The following is a 17,492-nucleotide window of genomic DNA, read 5'->3' as shown; positions in this document are numbered from 1 at the left end:
CGGAACCGCTCCGTCATCAGCACAGCCCAACCGTAGCTGATGACGGAGCGGTTCCGTCATCAGCAGGGGAGGAGTTAAAGAACAGTGCTGTTTTCGTAAATCTATAGTCTCAGAACAAGAATTTCAAATGTGGGTCTAAGTGGCCAGAGTCATGCCACATTTCCAGGATGACAGTTGACTTTATAAATTGGGATTAAATGTTTTGTTAAGGGGCAGCATACAAATATTTAATGGATTGGGTCCTCCGTATCCTAGGCTGGACACAAATGCATTGGAACCACCGCTTACTGTTCGCTAGAAAGATTTCTTGTGTCCTTTGACCTGGCCCTCCTGTCTCTCCTTTTAGTTGGCAAAACAGTATCCCTTTCACAACTGATTCTCTCAGTCTTCCTCTTTAAAAAATGCAGCCCACATCCTAAGCAGGTGTCTGATTGCTGTCAGCATTTCTATGGATAATAGTTTAAATCATCTGCTGTCTTAGACACAAAAAATGATGAGCAGACACTCTTTGGAAAGTTGGATGTATGCTTAAAAATGGCTCTGTTGAAGTTAAATATTCCCAAAAGGAAAATTAACTGAAGCATTGTAACCTCTCATTCACTGGAATGAATCATACCTCTGCTGCCCTCCTCTTTTTCTAATTTCATTTAATTGGATATTGTGAAATATTCATAAAGAGTGTAGCCTATGCTGATAGTTCATGTGTGCTTTCAACGAAGGAAGTGCAATTATTTTTTTTAAGTATTGAATGCAAAACCATAACATCTTCGTTTCATTTTTACATTATAAAATATTACTATGTAAATGTAGAAAGAACACAAAAGCAACAGCGAGCCAACTATGTAAATTCCACATTAAATGGTTTCACATTTTTCGTAATAGCTGAATCCTCACGAGTGCTAGGTATAACATGTTACTTATGCATGACTCATTAATAGGTGAATACAATACCAGTGTTGTCCTCTTTACAGATTAAAGCAGATGTTCTGTACATTCGCTGTAACGTCCTTGTTTGTTTCTGATTGGACATGGTGCACAGTGAGATAGTGGATCAATTGTGCGTGCATGCTCAATTGTATTTATCCTCGCATTACAAAGATCCTAAAGTAAAAAAGTAAACTATGCTTGTAGTGGGATGATTTGCTTTCCAAGCCCTGTATTAAATATATTCAACTAATTTTGTGTATACTACAGTGTGATTGGACAACATGTTTTTAGTTCCAAGGGGCATTGGTCGTAACAGTTGAAGCCTGCGTATTGATGATGTTTGTTTTAGGTAGTAATTGTGTGCAAGTGAAGATGGGTGCCTGTCTATTTTTCCCTCCTTATCTTTCCTTCTAATATCAGTTGACCCCGCAATTTAAAGTTCAGCATAGACTACACAGCCTTCTCAACTAGACCGTTTCGGCCTGTTTTTGGATTATTATGACTCTCAGGGAAGTGTTTCCTTATAACCCCTTCCCGGCGCATAAGCAAGTGGCCTTGGCACCTATTATATCCAGGTTGGATTACTGCAATGCTCTGTACCTGGATATCTATAAGACGGTACTAGCTAAACTGCAGCTGGTCCAGAATGGGGCAGCTAGACTGATTCTTGAAGGTTCATGAGGAATGTGTATAGTGTGAATGCTATGCCCATTATTTCCTGTGAAATGATTATCTCAAATGGACTCCCTTGTTGCTGCTTTTGTTTACAGTATACATAGGCCAGTGTCTGGGCTAGCATTATCTAAATCTTTCTTCTTCTGGTAATTTAATTGCCCTCCTACAATTGTTAAATTATATATTCTGCAGATGTTTAAGCAGCTCACCCAGCAAACCGTGCTCATCTCTCTTATTTGCATATGGTAGCCGGCGTGAAGTCTGGATTTACGGGCATGGGTGTATATGGGAATGGTTAAGTCATAAGTTGTTTTGGCAATGGTATTGAGTCCAAGGCATACAACAGCATTCTGGTGATTTGACTGAAGTATATTCTCTTAGGCCTAAGCATCCCTATTATTTTCCAGAGAGCTCTATGCTCGAATACCTTCTCCATGAGCAGCCAGTGCTTGTTTGAACATTTGGGAACCCACTCTCCCAGTACACACAGCTGACATGGTCAATAGTTATGGATATCTGTGAATCCTAAGCCACCTCTCCTCTTTCCAGCCTTTCGCAGTTCAAGAGACAATCTTGGCGGCTCTCCTTACCTGACATGCACAGAAGGTGGTTTCCACCTGGGAGTTTCAATTCAATTTCAATTTCAAGGATTCTTTATTCGATGATTAAAAATCACCATAAAAGCACATACATATATACATAAGTTAAAATTTCATTAAGGGGGCGTGGCCAAGATGGCGTCGGAGTAGGACGCTTTCTCGAGCCTCTCCGACGCCGGACCTGCATAGCAGCTTATAGCGGGGTCCCAAGGCGTGCTGACCGGCGCCACACGCTCGGTGGGGGCTGCCGATCCACGGAGGTGTGCTCCGGTGCCATCTGCGGGGAGAATTGGAGCCTCCTGAGGCCGGCGGAGAGACAGCGAGCTGCGGCCTGTGAGGCGGCGTCCTCACGTACTTCAGAGACCGACGAAGGACTGAGCGGATCCAGCTCGGGCGGAGACTCCGGGCGCTGGCGATCCCGCGATGCATTGGGTGAGTGGAGTCTAGCCAGCGGTGTGGCAGACAGCGGAGGCGGCTCGGCGGAGGGGTCGGCTGTGCCTGCGAGAGGCTGGGGGCCGCCGGAGATCGTGAGTGAGGAGTCGGGCTGAGACCCGTGTGGCGACGACATTCCGGGGCCCGGGGCCGGCCCGGCCTGAGCAGCGACTGCCTAGAGGGGGAGGGTACGGAGTGCCCCCGTCGTCCCCGGAGGAGCGGATCAGCCTGCCTGGTCCACAGAAGGGCAGAGAGCGAGGCGGAGCAGGGGAGGGGCCGCCATACCCGCAGTGGTAGCCGGGTCACGGAGCTTCAGTGGGCTGGGACTGAAGGGGAGCCTACGCCACATGGTCCATGCGAGGAGCTGTACTCGCACACGTGGAGCGCGGGATGAACAGCTTCGGCTAGCAGTCAAGCCGCCGTGGAGGCAGTGCCTTTGGTGACATAGAGGGACGCTGGTCCTACTGGCACGTCCTGTGGAGGGTCCTGGCATCGGATCTGAGGGGGCCTAACCGGCTGGGCCCAGGAGGTCTCTGCAGCGTGGGAGCACCCCTTGGCCTGCGTATTGATGGGCAGAAGTGGCGGAGGGACCGCAGCTGGAGAGCACGGGGACCGGAGCGAGGGGAGCCGAGGCAACCACCCGCCCGAGTGGCGGACTCCTCTTGCGACTACACACGAGAAGCCATTTTGGAGGGGCCTTGCATAGCGGCCTTTGGAGGCCCGATCCTGATCGTCCCTAGACCTGGTTTTTGGCGAGGGCGTTAACGGAGGGGTCACGCGCACTCTGTGACTGGGCGCCATCTCCGGGGTGAGGACCTTGCCACCTGCTATCTACCTCCTGGTGTGGAAGGATCTCCAGGGGCTCGCGGCACTGGCGGATCAGCGGACACTCTGGGGAAGGTGAGGCAGCACTGCTGACGGGACGTCCCGAAACGGAAGGTCACCGACCTGAGACTTATCCCCCCAGCTGCGGCTAACTGGAACCTAGTGGTAGGAGTGCAGCGGCCGCTCACGGCCATGTCCAATTCGCAGCGCAGGGGGGGGAAAATGATGAAGGAGGGGGCCTCCAAGTCGTCGCAGCAGCCGGCATCGCCGGGAGCCAGCGGTTCCTCAAAACAATCAGACGACGAGGCGCCGGCGACTAAAGCGTTCATGAAGGAGCTCTTCGCTACTATTAAAGAGGACATCTCCGAACTCTGTAGGCAGTTGGCCTCGGACCTCAGGGAGGTGCGGAGGGACGTGGATGGGATTGGCGAGAGGATGGCGACGCTGGAGGACCATGACCTTAGCATGGCAAATGATGTGCACCAGCTCCAACAGGACATCATACGTCTCACGGAGCAGAATCTGGATTTGCAGACCCACGCAGAGGACTTGGAGAACCGCTCCAGGAGAAATAACATTCGTATCAAGGCGGTGCCATGGGACGGTGAAGCGGGGGACCTGCGTGGATACGTTCAAGCCTTGTTTCTCCAGATCCTAGAGGATGAAGAGGTGCGTGACATCCAGATGGACAGAGTGCATAGAGTGGGGCTGCCCAGAAGGGGCGGGGTCCCGCCGCCAGATATCCTCGTCTGTGTGCATGACTTTCAGGTGAAGGATATTGAGGAAAGCTAGAACCATCACCTCGTTGCAATTTAGAGGCCATCGCCCCCAGCTTTACCAGGACCTGGCGGCGACAACCTTGCAGAAGCGGAGGGACTTCCGGCCTGTGACCGCCTTCCTCCGAGAGCGCGGGGTTTCCTACTCCTGGGGCCATCCTTTCCGGATTATCTTTCGATGGGAGAATAGGCTGAGGCAGATCAATTCCCTGCGGGAGGCGAAGGATCTCCTGGGCATCGAGGAGGCGGAACCTTCCCAGGAGGCGCGTAGCTCGCCATTCCGGAGGCGACGTCGCTCTTCCTCCTGGCACAGGGTGGGCCCATCCCCGGAGCGGTGTCGACCGGATCCAGCGACTAGTGAGCAGGAGAGAGGGGCCGCGGTGGCATCGGTGGCCTCCGCCACCTTGGCGGATTCCCAGACGAGTTCTGGAGCAGCATGACCCCGGCTTATTGGCATGGCGTCGGAGGGGCTCATGGCCTGAGGTCCCCGGGGTATAATGGTACTTTTGGAGAAGACACCCCGGACCTTGGACCTGGGGGTCACTAGGTTGACAACCCTGCCCCGATTCCAGTCCAGTAGGGGACTTCCGAACCGTGACCTGCTGGAACTGAAGACTGCGAGGTTCAGGTTCAGTGCCTTGAGTTGCATTTTGTTGTTCTTTGTTCTTGGGGGGGGTGGGGGGGTCCGTAGGGGGGGCAGGGGCATGGGGGGGGGGCGGTGGTGGCGGCTGTTGGCTGTGTGTGTGGGGTGATGTGTATGGGGGTGGATGTGTGGTTTACAACTCTTCTTTGATCTTCAGCTTTCGGGAGCCATACTTGATTTGCATTTCACAGTGGAGGGCAGGTCGGTGGGGGGGAGAAGGGTACGCAGGGAGGTTGGAGACGGACAAGGAGTTGGTGGAGGGATGGAGAAGGGTGTCATACTCTCCCTCGGCTTTAGGTGACATGGCGCAGGGGCGTACCTTGATTTCTCATGACTATTAGTATAGGCACCTGGAACGTGAAGGGACTTAACTCCCTGCAGAAGCGGCAGAAGGTGTGGAAGTACCTGACAGACCACCACCTGGATGTGGTTGGGCTTCAAGAAACTCACTTAGCCAGGAAGGATGAGCTTAGGCTCCGCCATCGGCATTTCCCACTTATATACAGGGCATCTGCATCCACTAAGCACAGGGGGGTTGCCCTAATGTTCCGAGCATCCCTCCACTTCCAACCGGGGGGGGTGAGCGGGGATAAGGAGGGAAGGTGGCTGATGGTGAAGGGGTTGCTGTATGGACGTATGTGCACATTTGTGGTGATGTATGGACCTAATGCCTCGCAAAATGGCTTTTTGCAGTCTTTGTTGGATAGAGTGGCCGAGTTCGTGGAAGGCCAGTTGTTCTTATTGGGGGACTTCAATATGGTGTGAGATAAAGTCCTGGATAGCTCATGCACACAGAGATCAGGGGCGGGAGTCTTTACTGCTGAGACGCAGAGGCGGTGGGGGACCTGGGGTTGGTTGATAGTTGGCAATTCCTTTACCCCCAATCTAGGGACTACACCTATTTTTCCCATGTACATTTGTCTTATTCTCGAATTGATCATATCTTTATAAGCCAAGCATTAAGGGGGGACGTCCAGATGTCCAGCATCTTCCCACTCTGTGTCGGACCACAGCTTAGTTGTGCTCGGGTTGCAGTGGTCAATGGGGGGGGGACGGATGGAGGAAATGGTATTTCCCCGAGGCGTTGACTCGGTATGACGTTGCATGTAAGGCGCTGAGGGGGGCCATTCGTGATTTCCTGGAGCTTAACCCACCTTCGGATACCTCGGTATATACTACTTGGGATGCGTGCAAGGCCTCTCTGCGGGTCACCTGCCTTAGCCTCAATGCTAATCGTAATAGGCAAAGGAGGAAGGAGCGTGAGGCTCTTGAATCCGAACTAGCGGCGCTGGAACAGGCACATAAAGCCAATCCATCTCGGGTGACCCTACGGCCGTTGACTGCGGTTCGGGGGAAGCTCCGGGCTCACTATAATAACAGAGTGGAATTTACACTCCTGCGACTGCGACGGACTTCCTACTCGATGGGGAACAAGGTGGGGAGGCACCTGGCGAGGCAGCTCCGAAGTAAACGGGAGCGGGAATATGTAGGAGGGATCGAAGATGAGACAGGACGGGACCAACACAGGGATGGGAACAAGGCGGCTATCTTTAGCCGTTTCTATGCGGCTCTCTATAGAGGGGAGGACCTGGATCGGGCAGCTCAATCCGCCTTCCTAGCTAGCCTCCCTATACCCCAAGTCTCCAGGGAGTGGAATGAGCTCCTATCGGCCCCTATTTTGAAGGAAGAAGTGATGGACGCTATAAAAGCTCTTAAGCTCCACAAGGCTCCTGGGCCTGACTGGTACACGGCCTCGTTTTATAAGACGTTCGCGGGAGAACTATGCAATTTTTTAGTTACCCTCTTCAACTCCATGGCTACGGAGGGGCGGACCTCGGGATCGATGGCAGAGGCATTAGTCCCCATTCTCCCCAAACCTGGGAAGGACCCCACCCAATGCGCCTCCTACCGTCCGATAGCGCTTCTTAACCTGGATGCCAAACTGTACTCCTGGATCCTCGCAAAGCGGCTTCAAGATCTGATGCCGGCTATTATCCACCCAGACCAGTCTGAATTTATCAAAGGGCGACAAACCCATGACAATCTGCGGCGAGTGGCGCATTTAATCGAAAAGGCCGACCGATTTCACTTACCTGCCGTATTGGTGGGTCTGGACGCGGAGAAGGCATTTGACCGTGTCGACTGGGGATTTTTAAATTTAACACTGGAAGCCTTTGGGTTCTCCCCCCACTTTGTACGAATGATTCGGGCTAATTATGACCGGCCTGAATCTAGGGTATTGGTTAACGGGCATCGGTCAGCCTGCTTCCCCGATTCCCGCGGTACGCGGCAGGGGTGCCCGCTTTCCCCGCTCCTCTTCGCGCTCAGTATAGAGCCGCTGGCGCTTGCGATTAGGGAAAGGGAACAGATTACAGGCATTCCCTTCACTGGCGAACAGCATAAGATCTCCCTGTTCGCGGATGATGTTCTCTTATCATTAGGAGACCCAGCCCGCTCGCTGCCTCAGGTACATGAGGTTCTTTCTGAGTTTGAGAAGGTAGCGGGTTTTAAAGTTAACATGGATAAATCGTACATTTTGAATCTGACACTGCCCCCTGAAGTAGTAGAACAGGTGCGCACACTTACGCCTCTTTCGTGGTCATCCTCATCCTTGCTCTATCTGGGTGTTAAATTAACCCCCACCTTGGGTGGGTTATTTGCGGCTAACTTCCCCCCAGCATTAGCGGCGATCCGTGGGGAACTAGAGAAGTGGAAGCCAAAGTTTATTTCTTGGCTCGGTCGCATTCATGCGATCAAAATGGTGCTGCTGCCCAAATTCTTGTACCTGTTCCAGGCCCTTCCCATACCTGTGGAATTGGACTTCTTCCGACGCTTGAAGACCCTAATGCTGAAATTTGTGTGGCAGGGGGGCCGGGCTCGGCTTCCATTTGCAGTACTTCGGCGGCCACGGGGGGAGGGGGGGTGGGGTTCCCCGACATGCACTTATACTACAAGGCGGCGCAACTGAGAGTGCTGGTGGAATGGTCACAACCCCTATCGGAGAAGCATTGGCTACATATGGAGGGTAGTGTAGCTGGGAGATCCATCTGGGATTTGGCCTGGAAACCTAAGGTGGCCCGACCCAAGAATGCCTATATATGCACTCCTACTGGTACGGTCTTGAAGGTATGGGACACGGTCACTGGGGATGATCGCTGGACCACCTTTCCATCACCATTTACCCCTATCCATAGGAATCCGTCCTTTCCGCCGGCAGAACGCGATGGTCCTTTTACGCAGTGGAGTGAGGGGGACTGCAGGGCGCTTACTCACCTGTTCCATGGGGCGGACCCCCTTACTTTCCACAACTGCATGAGGGACTACGGGGTCCCGCCCACTGAACGATACCATCATACTCAACTCTTGCACTGGGCTACTTCACCCGAAGTGAGAGATGCGGCCACGAGACAGTTGACGTCCTTCGAGGCGTTTATCGTCCGCACCTCCTGTATGAAGGGGACGATCTCCTTCATATATAGACTGCTCCTGGACACAGTGATATTCCCAAGACCCCGCTATATGGAGCACTGGGAGAATTGTCTTGAGCGGGACATTTCGAAAGCTGAGTGGGAGGGGTTATGGAGAGATATAAAGGCCCACAACCACTCGATTGGCCTTAGGGAGGCTCATTTGAAACTTATGTGTGACTGGTATCTTTACCCGTCCAAGCTGCACCGCATTTTCCCGTCGACCTCCGATAGGTGCTGGAGGGGGTGCGGCCTGCTGGGAGATTTCCGCCACATATGGTGGGATTGCCCAACCATCAAGCCTTTCTGGTCAGAGATACTAGCTCAAATTAAAGAGGCGATTGGATATCCGATCCCGGAGTCCATGGACTATGTCCTGCTGGGGCTTCGTGATCCGATGCTGACGCACCAGACTAGAGCTGACAAACGGATTATATGGCTGTGCCTGGGTGCGGCTAAATTGACACTGGCGGCGGCGTGGAAGAAGCCGACGGCGCCGGCGACCTCACTGTGGCATGCGCGGTTGTGGCGACTACTGAGTTTGGAAAGGGTGTCCGATATCTTTCTGGGCAATTTTAAGAATTTCATGTTTACATGGGGCCCCTTGGTCAGGTTCCTATCCCGGGGTCTTCCATCAGCAGTATGCCCGTCAGCATTGCGAGCACTACACCTGTTTCAGATTTGATTGCAGAGACGTATGCTCCAGGTATGAATGAGTAATGAGCTGCCACCACGGGTGGGGGATGGTGGGGGGGTGGGTTTGGGTTGGGGACTGTTGTTTTTATTTGTTTACGCGACTTCCGGCAATTGGTAATGGACTATAGAGGACTCCGGAGCTGAGGTGTTCCTAGATGGAGGCTTGGCTTCTCGCTTACTGCAACTGATGGAGATCCGATATAAGCCACTAATGCGAATGGACACTGACTTGGCAGTAATTGTGTGGATTATTCTTCTTGCATTCCTGTGCTTTGGTGGGTGGGCATTCCCGGAGTCCCCCATATGGAACCTTTGATCCTTGTCGCTATGTTTGATTGGTTTTCTCTCTGTTCTTGAAATCAATAAAAATAATTTTGACCAAAAAAAATGTCATTAAATCATTTTCAAGATCCTGATTACAGTAATTATTATTTACATATTACAAAAAGGGAAAAGGCGTTATGACACTTTAAAAAAGATTAATAACAATTTCTAAACATCATTCTTCTCCTCTGGTTACCCTTAAACGGACCGCCACTTTGATAAAGTTCGTTATGCAGCATAATGTTAGAGGGTCAGTTGCTTTCTGTAGGTAAATTAGGGCCTCTTTTGCGTGTTTCAAATTGGCTTGTTTTAAAATATTCACTAGAAATCTGCGCCTAGGCATGGTGAAGAAAGGGCAGAGTAGTACAAAGTGAAGGGAATCCTGCGGAGACCTATTGTCGCAGCCGCAGGATCCCTTCTTCTGCTCAATTGTTGTTGAGAACCCTGCTGGTGATGCCAATAAATAAAGAAGTAAATTTAATCTGAAACGGCACATCAAAAATCTATCCCGAGTATTATGCATGAGGTACAAATATGGCTCCATACCCTCGATGCTCTTGACCAGGTTGTGCGCCCTCACTGTCTTTTTAAGCCCTTCAGCCTCAGTTCTCTGTTGTGCTTTTTGCTCTAAGAAAGCTTTTTTTACTAACATCTTATGCTGGGCTACAATTGCTACAGGGTTGGTGAAGAGATTCATATAGCCGAGTGCCTCTAAGGTACACTTTATATAATTGAGCCATGGTATACTCATACATTTATCCCTTTCCAAGCAATCCTTTAAAATTTCTCTGCTTAAGGACGCATCAGGGTTGACCCAAATTTTTAACCAGGCCACAATTGGCCTAAGTTTTACCAGGTCTTCTAGGTAAGGCCTCCCTAATTCCCTGTGTGCTATAAAGCCCGCAGTGCTTGGGGGTACCCTCAGGATGGTTTTTAGATATTTGTTTTCCTCCCGCTGAATTTTTGCAGTATTAACAAAGCCCCATACCTCTGCCCCATAGATCACTTTGGAGCAGCATATGGAGCTATACAGGTTCATCACCTGCTCCATCTACCTACCCTCCTACCATAACTTGCTATTGCCCCATTGGTAGCAGTCATTTTGCTACAGCGCTCCTCAACTAGGGAATTAAATTGTAAAGCCCCGTCAAAAGTTACACCTAGATAGGGAAATGTTTTAACCTCTTCTATTTTGTGGTTTCCTATCGTGTACATAAATTTGGTGCAAGGTTTACCAGCCAGCAGCACATATGACTTGCCCAAATTAACAAAAAGGTCTAGGGAGCCCATAAATTTGACAAATCCGTCAATCAGAATCTGTAAGCTCCTAGGCGTTCGTGCGAGCAGGACCGAGTCATCTGCGTAGAGCAGAACGGGAATATGACGCGTCCCCACCCTTGGGCAATCTCTCTTTAGATTTAACAAAAACTGCTCCAGATTATTTATATAGAGGGAGAATAGAAAAGGGGCAAGGATGCAACCTTGCTGAACCCCACTCTTACAAGGAAATGAATCGGTCAGCCCCCCTCCCTGTTGAAGCGAACCTTAGCAGAGGTATCATTGTGAAGTTCCCTTAGGATATTAATTAAGCCACCATCAATCCCCATAAGGGACATCATGACCCAAAGTTTCTCCCTATTAACGTGATCAAATGCTGCTGCCAAATCCATGAACCCCATATAGATGGCTTCATTGCTCGCCACGGTGTATTTGGCTGTCAGCATATAGAGGTTCAGGCATTGATCACTGGTGGACCTCCCCGTCCTGAATCCGTATTGAGTGTCCGAGAAGATGTTATTTTCTTCGGTCCACTCGGACAGTCTATTTAGGATCGCCCTTCCCAGAAGTTTGGCAGATACATCAATCAGGGAGATCGGGCGATAACACTTAGGGTCATCCCTATTGCCCTTCTTAAAAATAGGGAAGATTATGGCCTTAGACCAGGACGATGGCAGGCCACAAGTGATGGCGGTATTTATATCCCTGGTCATTATGGGAGCCCATAGTTCTACACAGCTCAAGAACAAATCAGGGGGGATTCCGTCCGGGCCAGGGGCTTAATTTTTTGTCAAACCCTCTATTCCAGCCGTAATCTCCTTGATGGTGAACTCTATTAACGAGCCCTGATATGAGATCTTGGGATGCTCTTCGCTGCTTCCTGGCTCGTAGTTATACAGTCCCTTGTAATGAGAAACCCACTGTTCTGGGAGGATATTGGCTCCTATCTCCGGGGTGTTATTTTCCTGGAAGGTAGGTTGATTAATAATTCTCCAGAACCTAGCCATGTCCCTTTTTCCCCCGCTTCTCTTAGGTCTGCCCACGCTTCTCCCTGTAGGGCTAATTTCCTCCTTTTAACCTCCCTCTTGTATTTTTTCCTGCACACCATGATTTGTAGGGGGTCCCTTGGTTTGTTTTTAAGGCTGCTTTTGAGCTCCCTCAGAGCCTTTGAGAAGTCTCTATCGAACCATCGTGGGTTACAGTGGTTCCTTGTTGGCATGCTGGTTTTTAATAGACCATCTATAAGGTCAGCAATCTGGCCAAATGCTTCAAGTAACCTCGGGCCTTGAACATCCATATCTAAACATTCATCAATGGCGGGTTTGCCAGAGTCCAACAGGGATTTATAAAAGGTTTCCCCGTCTATTTTGGACCACCTTAGTCTCCTACCCTGGTCTGTTACCTTCTCCCTACTTATACCTTGGTATCTACTTTTTGAGCCCGCCTGATACAACAACCCCAGAACAAGGGGGTTGTGATCACTAAAACTGCTCCATTCAATCCCTACACTAATGACTCTGTTTGTTAAAAATCTGGAAACCAAGATATAATCAATGATAGATGAGCATCCTCTGCCCTTAAATGTAGGTGGGAGGGTGCCATCCCTCTGCACACCCATCATGTTGATAGTGTGCTCTAGATCGTAATTAAGCCGAAGCTTACTGAAGGCAGACCCATCCGGCGTGTGGGAGAAATGCAGCCCATTCTCTACAGGGCAATGAGACCATTCAGCATCTATTGGGACCAGTGCCGGGCATAGGTGACAATTAAAGTCTCCCATGACCAGCAGAGCAGGTACGTGCCCCTTTTTCTGAGCTATAATTTCCTGACCCAGTCTGTCTTCCAACTCTCCCACAACTGAGGTGTGGACTCCCCCAGCCCCATTGTTGTAAATATTGAAAACAGTGAGTCTTAGCCCCTTCCCATTAAATCGTACTGCTTGTATAGCATGGGAGTTCCAGTCTGGGGTGGACCAACTGCCCGGAAGGTTTAAATCTACATAAATAGATAGTCCTCCCATGGCCCTCCCCGATCTCGTTTTTTGCGCCGGGACAAAGAAACATTTATACCCCTGCATATGAAAGTTACTATTATCAAGGGCCCATGTCTCCTGTAAGCTAATTACGTGAAAGTTACCAATAAAATTACGCCACTCTTTGTTGTTGAATTTAGCTGCCAGACCTGCTATATTCCAAGAGATGATTCTCAGAGCCTCGTTAACCTGCCCTATTCCCCCATAAGGCTCAATTTGTTTCACAGTCTCCACCCGACCCATATCCAGCCCGTTCCTTACCCCTGTGAGTTCAATTGATGTAGTCGTGGGAACTTCTGCCTCAGTTCTCCTCACCCTACTAGGTGGAGTTTGTTGTACCAGGGGGCTTTGCTGCTCCAGTTCCAATATAGAGTCCACTGTTTTTACAACTCCTGGGGGTACAGTTCCAATTCTGCTGGTATACCTGCCTGTGTGTCAATCAACCCCCTCCAGTCCATTCAAGCAACTAAATCGATTGAAACTGTGGAAGGGTAACTCCGGACGAGGAAAAACTGGCCGAATGTGAAAATCATAATGTCTGCCCCTCCGGGCGACCCTCGTCCAGTTTTCACCATTATGATTGGGGTGCATTGGAATAGGGGGGGAAAAGGGCACATGGAGGGTCTGAATTGTTGATTCCAATGATCTGTTCTTCCCTCGGCATATGTGCGTAACAGTCCCAGCATCTCTGAAACTCACCAGTATGCAATCCCCTATTATAGATTTGCTTGTTTTACCCACCCAAGGCACCCTTCTCACCATGATGATTTCGTTATTGAGATGTACCGGAAGTGGTCTGTTCACATTCAGCCACTTGATTACCTTACTTTTCAGTGAGCAAAAGTTCTCTGCTTCGCCCACTTCAAGTGGGGGAACACCAGCCATGACTACCATAAAGTCATTTGCCTCTGGGGGGAGATTGGGCCTACGTGGCCTAGTGGGAGGCTTCATTGGGAGTGGAGGAGCAGTACTACCACTAGTTGGTATAGAAGGAGCTGGAACTGCAGGAGAAAATGACCTATTAGGATTAGGTTGATGGGCTGGGGCTGAATTAATCGTGAGAGGTTGTGGAGGGAGAGCACCAGTGGTGACCTGGGGAGGGGCTAAACTAACTACCATATTAGGGGGCTTCTGAGGGACCATGGGAGAGATAATAGTCTCAGGAGATCTGCCCTGGGGGCCAACCGAGGATTTCATGCTGTTTAATGTGGCCTCCAGAATGGTGAGTCTGATCTCAACCTTTTTGATACTCTCGCTAATTGGCAGTAGTAGTGATCTAAGCAGAAATTCAAGATTTCCTAGCGGGACAACAGAGAGGGCGACATTGGTAGCATTGTTTACCGTGGCTTCTGCCAAGTTGGTAACAGTGATGACCTTTTCGGGGGGTGTTACGGGTTCCACTTCCACTAACCTCTCAGGGGGTGGGGGGGGGGGGGGGGGGTTGTTATCCTCCCGAAATCAGAGTGGGGGATTTTTGTTTTAGTTTTTCCCTGAACACCCCTCGACTTCCTCCTTCGCTTATTCGGTGGTGGCCCATATACCCCTTGCACAGAGCTTAGCTTAGGTTTAGCTTTCCTGGCTTTAGTAGCCGGTAGGGGCTGGGAAATTAAATCAATGGTCGCACTACTTTGGCTGTTAGAGGGGGTTAAGTTAATGGTTGGGTCAGTCGGGTTGTTGGTACAGTCCCTCAACAGGAGTGGAACATCATCCAGTGAGGTTGGCTCCTCCCTGAGTGACATAGTTATCTCCAAGGGGCCTGTTTTTCAAATTTTCTATAGCGCGTCTGCGCTCTGCCCTGAGCTTAATCAAGGTGCTTTCCTTATCCCCTTCTCCCACAGCCCGGGGGAAATAATTATCTAGGGTCCTATTTTTTTGCCCCTCCCGGCTTCATGGGAGTGCCCTCCCTAGTCGGAGAAGGCATGACTAACCGTGGTGGGTACAATGCTAGAAAGCAATTTAGCGGGAAAGAAACCAGTGGTCAGGAACCAAACTGAAGAGGGTAGGCCCAGCCCAGCCTAATCCGGCCTATGACGGCCTTAGACAGTCCCGCCCTTGTCCCGGGCTTCTCCCGGGCGCACTCCCGCACAGCGGGGAGTGCCTCTGTTCTTAATGAATGTAGTGAGCGTAGGGGGCGTGGCTAGCAGGGAGAGCGGGGCCAGGTGTTCCAAATTGGCCGAGCAGGGACTCCTGGACAATGGAGTCCCCGCACTTACGCTCGCAGCCCTGCCCTGCCCCTGCGCTCACAGGTAGATGATGATTTTTGCTCCAAACTGCAGGGACACTCCTCCACACGATGCGGGACCCGCGAAGCGGGTACCGCGAGCAGTCAAGGAAACAGGCAAAGGATCTGGTATGCAAACAGGACTGCCAGCCCGACAGGAACAGCAGGAATCCAGGGAATAAGTCTAAAAGCGTCCCACCAGTCAGCAGGTCAGAGTGAGCTTTTGAGCTGGTTCTCCGGAGCGTAGGGGGCGTGGCTAGCAGGGAAAGCGGGACCAGGTGTTCCAAATTGGCCGAGCAGGGACTCCTGGACAATGGAGTCCCCGCACTCACACTCGCAGCCCTGCCCTGCCCCTGCGCTCACAGGTAGATGATGATTTTTGCTCCAAACTGCAGGGACACTCCTCCACACGATGCGGGACCCGCGAAGCGGGTACCGCGAGCAGTCAAGGAAACAGGCAAAGGATCTGGTATGCAAACAGGGCTGCCAGCCCGACAGGAACAGCGGGAATCCAGGGAATAAGTCTAAAAGCGTCCCACCAGTCAGCAGGTCAGAGTGAGCTTTTGAGCTGGTTCTCCGGAGCGTAGGGGGCGTGGCTAGCAGGGAGAGCGGGGCCAGGTGTTCCAAATTGGCCGAGCAGGGACTCCTGGACAATGGAGTCCCCGCACTCACGCTCGCAGCCCTGCCCTGCCCCTGCGCTCACAGGTAGATGATGATTTTTGCTCCAAACTGCAGGGACACTCCTCCACACGATGCGGGACCGCGAGCAGTCAAGGAAACAGGCAAAGGATCTGGTATGCAAACAGGGCTGCCAGCCCGACAGGAACGGCGGGAATCCAGGGAATAAGTCTAAAAGCGTCCCACCAGTCAGCAGGTCAGAGTGAGCTTTTGAGCTGGTTCTCCGGAGCGTAGGGGGCGTGGCTAGCAGGGAGAGCGGGGCCAGGTGTTCCAAATTGGCCGAGCAGGGACTCCTGGACAATGGAGTCCCCGCACTCACGCTCGCAGCCCTGCCCTGCCCCTGCGCTCACATGTAGATGATGGTTTTTGCTCCAAACTGCAGGGACACTCCTCCACACGATGCGGGACCGCGAGCAGTCAAGGAAACAGGCAAAGGATCTGGTATGCAAACAGGGCTGCCAGCCCGACAGGAACGGCGGGAATCCAGGGAATAAGTCTAAAAGCGTCCTGGGAGTTAAATAAGACTCTAGCCAATTAGGCACAATAAAATGTGCACCATTATTAGCTGTACATTTTCATAATTTTTTTGTCATTGGTTTCCAACAATTTTTTGTTGCCTTTTCCCAGTCTGCTTTAGGTGTGTTTGGAAAACTTAGTATAATTTTATAGCTGTAGTATTCTTTTCCTAATTCCAACTCCTGTCTTCATGAACATGTAGATAAAAATGACAGTTTATATATAAATTGATCGAGGTAGTTATTCTGAACTTAATCTGCTCCTTCGTCATTATACTAATTATTGTCGATCTGTAACTTGAACATAATTTATCCACTCTAAATGAAAATGCTTGCTTCACACTGTAATGTCTGTGTCCTGTACTGCCTTTTACAAAGGACCATGGTTTATGTCCTCCAGTGGTCCTATGTTTAGTGCCTCAAATTCACTTCCTTGATGTGTTGGTTGACCCCCAACTAGTTGAAAGTGAACCCCCACATAGGAATGTCCATATGATCTATTTGTTAGTCAGTGGTTCGTTCAGTGATCAGAAGGTTCTTCTCTTCACCCAAGTGGTCTGAAAGATGTTCTGTAAACATAATATGCTATTTTTGTTGAAATGCACTGTATTTTGTTACCGTGCTTCTTTTTTCAACAACTCCAATTGGGAGAATAACATTTTTGTGAGACTGTCCCTCTGTCTTTTGTCTGAACCTAAAATCCTTCACCTTACATTTTGTATCTCACAATACCAATTGTCTTACTTCCTTTGAGGCTTAGCGTTTGGTTAACTAGTAATTGGTGTACTCTAGGTTATGCTGTGTCCTCTTTTAGGTTTCTAACACTAATATTGTCCTGCCTGCCTCAATTGTCCATGCCATTGCATTTTTCATTTAGAATAAAGAAGTGGTTGGCTTTGGTTTTCAGCTCCCCGTGTTACTTTTGGCGCCTTTAGCAAGCCATAATAGTCTCTTTATCTTCATCCCAATTAATCACACACTCTTTTGGGTGAGGTCAGAATCAGTCAGTCTATGTCAAACTTCTGAGAGCAGGTGGTCTTCTTTCCATGCTTGCCTAAGGTCCTGCAGGAGACTCATTAGATAGTCTTTTATAAGTTGTGTGTTTTCTTGTGAATTTGCCATCTTACCTTTCTTTGTTTTGTTGCTCAATTCAGAAGGGGACCCTTCATTTGTACAGATCCTTTGACATTAGGACCTCATGTCTTTTGACCTTCATCAGTTTTGGATGCATATCAGATCTTTGCTGATGTATGTAGGTGTGTTCATTTGAGCTGTGCCTTTAATGTCTCCCAGATTAATGGGTTTCCTTATTTGTGATGTGGGTGGGTTCAGTCTTGCCAACCTGGATTAACTGTAGTCTGTTTTATTGCAACCTTCTATTGCTTGTGAAATGTTTTGTGGACA

The 17,492-nt window shown here is 50.1% G+C and overlaps 1 protein-coding gene across 2 annotated transcripts in view; it reads left to right on the top strand.

The window, feature by feature from the left end:
* DROSHA (drosha ribonuclease III) overlaps window positions 1-17,492 on the top strand; it is a 692,102-nt gene that overhangs the window by 635,665 nt on the left and 38,945 nt on the right. The gene's annotated exons all lie outside the window — the stretch shown is intronic.

Source organism: Lissotriton vulgaris, chromosome 4_1 (genome assembly GCF_964263255.1).
Source record: "Lissotriton vulgaris chromosome 4_1, aLisVul1.2, whole genome shotgun sequence".
Lineage (NCBI taxonomy): Eukaryota > Metazoa > Chordata > Amphibia > Caudata > Salamandridae > Lissotriton > Lissotriton vulgaris.
The sequence above is the reverse complement of the archived record's forward strand: the minus strand, read 5'-3'. Positions and strand labels throughout refer to the sequence as shown.